Genomic DNA, 6,000 nt, shown 5'->3' on the forward strand with positions numbered 1-6,000 from the left:
ACATTGAAGACATATACAGGTTTTGATGCTACTTCCGTTAAATCAAGTGGGGCTTCATTGGATTTCTGCTACTGCGGAGATAATCAAATTCTGGGTAGGGGTCAGGAGAAAATTAGTCATAGGTGTTCTTGTGTAATAATTACTGTTGAAAGTGTAAATGATCTATTTATCAGTAAGACTGAGAATAGAATAACTGCTACATTACTTCATATGAGATGATTGTCTGTGCTATTGTTCCTAGAGCTCCAGTGAGTGTGTATTTTGAATGTGAAGTTCATCCAGATCTGAGGATGGAGTAAATGGCTAGGTGTGATGTGTCTAATAGAAATAATATGCCTACATTTATATTAATTAGTGGATAAGATATGGGAAGAGGAATTCATGTTGTGAGAGCCAGGGTTAAGGCTAGCATTGGGGTTAAGGCTAGCAAGAGAAGCCACCGCAATGAGAAGCCCGCGCACCGCAACAAAGAGTAGCCCCCGCTTGCCGCAACTAGAGAAAGCCTGCGCATAGCAACGAAGACCCAACGCAGCCAAAAACAAATTAATTAGTTAACTATTTTAAACAAAAGTACTATATCCTTCTGTACAGCTTCTCTGGGAAGAACAGAGAGATGGCGTAGGAGAGTGAGAAAGACCAATATTTAGTGCACATCTCTCATGCAGGTGCTCTGCTGGCTCAGATAGATTTATCCCCACTTTACAAAGGAGGAAATAATCTCAGAGAGGTTTAGTAATTTTCCCAAAGCCAAACAGCTATGGAGTGGCAGAACCAAGATCTGAACCAAGTCTGTTACCTTCAAAGCCTAAGTCCTCATCACAACAAAACTCAATTAATATTTACATTTATCGAATTACATTGCAACCTGGGGAGTTCTTGGCACAATCCTGAATAAGAGTGGGAAAGAAAGAAATAGCATTGTTCCTACCGTCAACGCAAATTTTTGGAGCAGCTGCTAGATGCCTGGCCCTTTTTGGGGTTCAGCAGTGATCAAGACAGGAAGAGTCCTGCTTTCATGAACCACGTAGTGGGGAGGAGAGACGGGTGCAACTTGGGTGAGTGATTTCACCTTGCTGGACCTCTGTTTTGTCATCTGGAAAATGGGATGGGTGTTCCTCCTTTTCTGGGATTGTCCAGCCCTCACATTCTCTGATTCCATAAGAAGCATTTGTTTTCCTGTTTCTTTAAAATTCATTCAGGCCGTGAGCTGTGATGAATGTTGTTAGCTGCTCCCCAAATCACTCTATTCCCACCCTTTTCCTGTGATCAGGTCTTTCCCGAAACATGACTCACAGTCAGTCAAGTCACAGAACCTAAGGGGCACCCAGCAGAAAAATTCCAACCCTTGCTTCCCAGGAGCTCTGCGGTCTACCTGCCAGGTAAACTTAACTCACCTGGCACAAGGTGGCCATCCCTGGTTTCACATCAACATGATCTCAGGCACAAACCTCCTTGTTTTTCCATTTTGTCTTTAAGTTACTTGTTGAAACAACTGCACAAATATGACACAGATATAAAATCAGGCATCTTCTGCCCCCAGTGCCTACTAATAAATGATTTTCTGCCACTTTAATGATAAAGATAGAACATTTCAACATTCTGCTACCCTTATTATTTGTCATTTTTGTTGATATTTCTATTGACTACATCTTTCAATATTGTAACAATGGAACATTTATTTAGGGTGTTCCAGACCCAGCCTTTAGTGGTAAAGGTTTTGTTGTTATATTTCTATTATATTTCCTTTAAAAATCTTTATCCTATTTAAATGGATTAAGTCAATTCTATAGGCATTTATCTTATGATATTGATGAAATTGATACATAGAGGGCAGTAGTACAAGTTGATTGGACTTGAGAACCTCTATTAGCACAGTTAAGTATAAATATTATCTATATGTAAACCAAAGTACAGGCCGAGTGAGATTCTCTGACTTTTTTCCACTGTCTGCCCCTCAAGCCTGTGAGAAATGGAATAGTTCTTGCCCTATCAGTAAACAAAGGATGTCACAGTCTTCAGCACTTGCAGCCCTCCAATGTGAGCCGGCGGGCCCTGAGGCACTCAGGATATGCAAATACAGAATGCAGGCCCCAGAGAGCTGAGGTGCATATCAAAGGAAGGAATTCAGTGAGCCCAGGCAAAGAAAAGCGCCGCATTCCTCACCTTGGGAGAGCTGGTTTTCCTTAGTTAACGATCACCTTTTGATATTCCCCATTACCTGCGCCAGTTCCCTGCCCTGTCCCCTCCCCCCGGTACTTTAGCTCAGGGAGGAAGGAGCGCAGAGGGACTCGGCTGAATAAGGGGCCTGCGCACCTCGGGAGGAGTTTTCAGCCGCTTTCCCCGCAGTCGGGAAGAGGGGCGCTGACGCTGCAGCCGGACCCTGAGCCTCCCTTGCCCCGTTTCCCCTCAGGACGCTCAGGCCGACCCCCTCCTCACGCCCAACAGGCCTCACGAGCCAGGACGAGGGCAGGGGCGAGAGGACGGACCGAAGTTCCCGGGGACCAGACGCTGGAGGCCGCTCTTTCTGCACAGCAGCGGCGGGTGGCAGCGAACCCCTGCCCCTCAGAAGCTGGTCTTGTGCTGCCGCCCGGGCACCGGACCAGGCGGAGGGTCGGCGCCCACTTACCCGGCCCGCCGTCCCCGCGACTGTCATGGCTTCGGCCGCCGGGGCACCTCCAGAGCCGGCAGCCTCAGTGAGGTCGCCCTCCCCTCGGGCTGCGGGGCAGTTCCGTGAAGGCGGAGGGAAGAGACCCCGCCTGAGCCGGGAGTTCCAGCTCTGAGGAAACGCGGGCTCTGTTCAGCGCGCAGTGGGTGGGACCGCTCTGCCCCAAGGCCTTCCGGGAGGGAGCGGGGCGGCGGGGGAGGGAGCCGCCAGGAGCGCAGGGCCCCGTCGGGGGTCATGGAGGGGCGACCCGGCCTGGGGGCCATGCCCATTGTGGCCGCAGCCCAGGCCTTTTTCCTGGAATCCTACACAAAAAAATTAGAAAGATACACAGTCTATAGTAAATACTCACAAATGATTGTTGCTGCTGTGCTCACTATTCTATTAAAGGTGTAAAATCCATAAAACACTTTAAGTTCAAAATTAAATATGAATTTTTACCTTTCTAATTATGTCTCTGATATTCACAGTTGTGGTTAATGAATCAGAGACTGTGGCATCACTAGTTAAAAATGAGCTTGTTAAAAAAATAGAACTCAGGCCCACCGGACCTACTGAATCACAATCTGCACTTTTACAATCTCCCCAGTGTACTCGTGTACCCATGAATAGTTGAAAGGTACATTTCTACCTCGACAGGTCTTTTCTCTATGAGAAATACACACATTTTATCCAGTTTGATATAAATAAAACACTCAAAAATGCACATGCCTGTGTTGAAACCATCATTTTATCATTTCTTTGCCAGACAAGTATAGTCTCTATACTGGTTTTGTGGATCACATGCCATACTCTTTTCTTGTAGTTAGAAATAAGGTAGAGAAAGTTACTTTGTAAAAAAAAAAATTATATATATATATATATATATATATATATATATATATATATATATATGTATTAGTGGATAATTGAAGACACTCTTCTAAATTAAAACCTTCTCTTCACTTGCTGTTTTCTTCTTGGGTCATATTATGAACTCTTCCCGTGGCCACATGGCATGTGTACGTTTAATTTCAGGGACTGCTGACATTCCAGGATGTGGCCATAGATTTCTGTCAAGAGGAGTGAGAATGCGTGGACCAAGATCAATGGGAATTGTACAGGGATGTGATGTTAGAGAAGTATAGGAACCTGCTCTCCTTGGGTGAGGATACCTTCCTTCCAGAATTCCTTATCCAACCACAGGGTTTGGAGTCCTTCATTTGTAGAATGTCTCCTGGAATCTTCTGCTTCCTACAATAGGGTTTCAGATTGCAACGTTTCAGGAAAGATTGGGAGTTTGTGGGTATAATTTTTCTTATTCTTTTAAAATTGCAGCCTCCCTTTTAATATACTTTGTAACTGCTTGGGATGTGTCTATATGAACTGTGTACTATATGCTTCTGTTATAGTCCTTACAATATTTATTGCCTTATTTTCTCTAACAATTTTCCATGGATTCTTTGGGCTTAAGGTATATTAAAAGGGAGACTGTGAATCTGGGACTTGCCCGGTGATGCAGTGATTAAGAATTCGCCTGCCAATGCAGGGGACCCGGTTCGATCCCCGGTCCGGGAAGATCTCACGTGCCACGGAACAACTAAGCCAGTGGGCCACAACTACTGAGTCTGCACGCCACAACTACTGAAGCCGGTGTGTCTTGATCCCGTGTGCCATTTATTTTTTGGAGAATAAAACCACTTCTGAGTGATTAAAATTTAGGCCAGCTAGTCAAAATGCTTTATCACCTGTTCTTCTAAAACACTGGTCAGTAAAACAAGTTTTACTAGGGATAACAGTGTAATTGTATTCTGGAGTTCATATGGGCAATATGGTTTATGACCTTGATGCTGGATCACGACATTTCAACGGTATAACTGCTATTAATTGTCTGTTTGTTCAACGATTAAAGTCTCACGTGACCTGAGTTCAGACTGGAGTCATCCTGGTTGGTTTCTGTCTATAGCAGATTTCTTCCAGTATGAAAGGACAAGAGCAATACGGCTTCCTTTACAAAATGTCTTCAAACTAAATGATGATATAATCTACATTCAGTTAATTTATACATACCCTACTGTAGAACAGGGTTCGTTACGCTGGCAGAGCCCAGTAATTATGTAAAAATGAAACTTTTTCTGCACTGGTTCAAGTCCTCTTCCTAAGAATATGTTTATAATCAACATTCTTTCACAAATTACCCAATTTAATTCACCATAGCATTCCTCATATTAACTAAATGGAAAATCCTAGGCTATTTACAAATCCAGAAAGGACCAAAAATCATCAGCCCCCATGGATGATTACAACCCATTGCTGAGGCATTCAAATTACTTATTAAAGAACCACTATGTCCATCAACATCATCAATTTATATATTATTGCCCCAATGCTAGCCTTAACCCTGGCTCTCACAACATGAATTCCTCTTCCCATATCTCATCCAGTAATTAGTATAAATGTAGGCATATTATTTCTATTAGCCATATCACACTTAGCCATTTAGTCCATCCTCAGATCTGGATGAACTTCACATTCAAAATACTCACTCACTGGAGCTCCAGGAACAATAGCACAGACGATCATCTCATATGAAGTAATGTAGCAGTTATACTATTCTCAGTCTTACTGGTAAATGGATCATTTACACTTTCAACAGTAATTATTACACAAGAACACCTATGACTAATTTTCTCCTGACCCCTACCCAGAATTTGATTATCTCCACAGTAGCAGAAATCCAGTGAAGCCCCACTTGATTTAACAGACGTAGAATCAAAACCTGTGCATGTCTTCAATGTAGAAAATGTAGCAGGCCCATTCACCCCGTCCTTCCTAGAGAATATATCAATTTCCCTATAATAAACATTTCCACAGCAATCTATTTTTAGGAGCATTCGACAATCCCTAGGTGCCAGAATTATAGATTCTTTCATCTTGTAAATATAGTTTTCTTTAAAAAATAATTTTTATAGTTTTACTACCTTTAAACAAAATGTACTCCATTGCTGTGGAATATTCCTTCATAGGAGCGTGCATGGTTCATTTCTGCATCCGTCTGTGATGGCCTTCAGGTTCCTTCAGGTTTGGCTCCTGTGGCTGCAAGTCCATGTCCGTGTGTCATGGTGCAGGGCTGGTGGGTTTGTGTTCAACTGGGAGGAGCACTGTGGGTCTCTGTGCACGGACTTCGCTATCTGTGGCCCGATTGCTTCAGAAGTGGTTGCATCCCCCCGTTGCATACCAGGCTTTCCATTGCTCCACATCCTGCTGATATTTGATACTATGTCTTTCATGTCTGCCATTCTGGTAGGTGTATGCACAGTATTTTGCTTATGGCTTTAATCCCTCTGTTGTTAGTGAAG

The sequence above is a fragment of the Balaenoptera physalus genome (assembly GCF_965194825.1).
Source record: "Balaenoptera physalus genome assembly, chromosome: 8".
NCBI classification, from domain to species: Eukaryota; Metazoa; Chordata; class Mammalia; order Artiodactyla; family Balaenopteridae; genus Balaenoptera; species Balaenoptera physalus.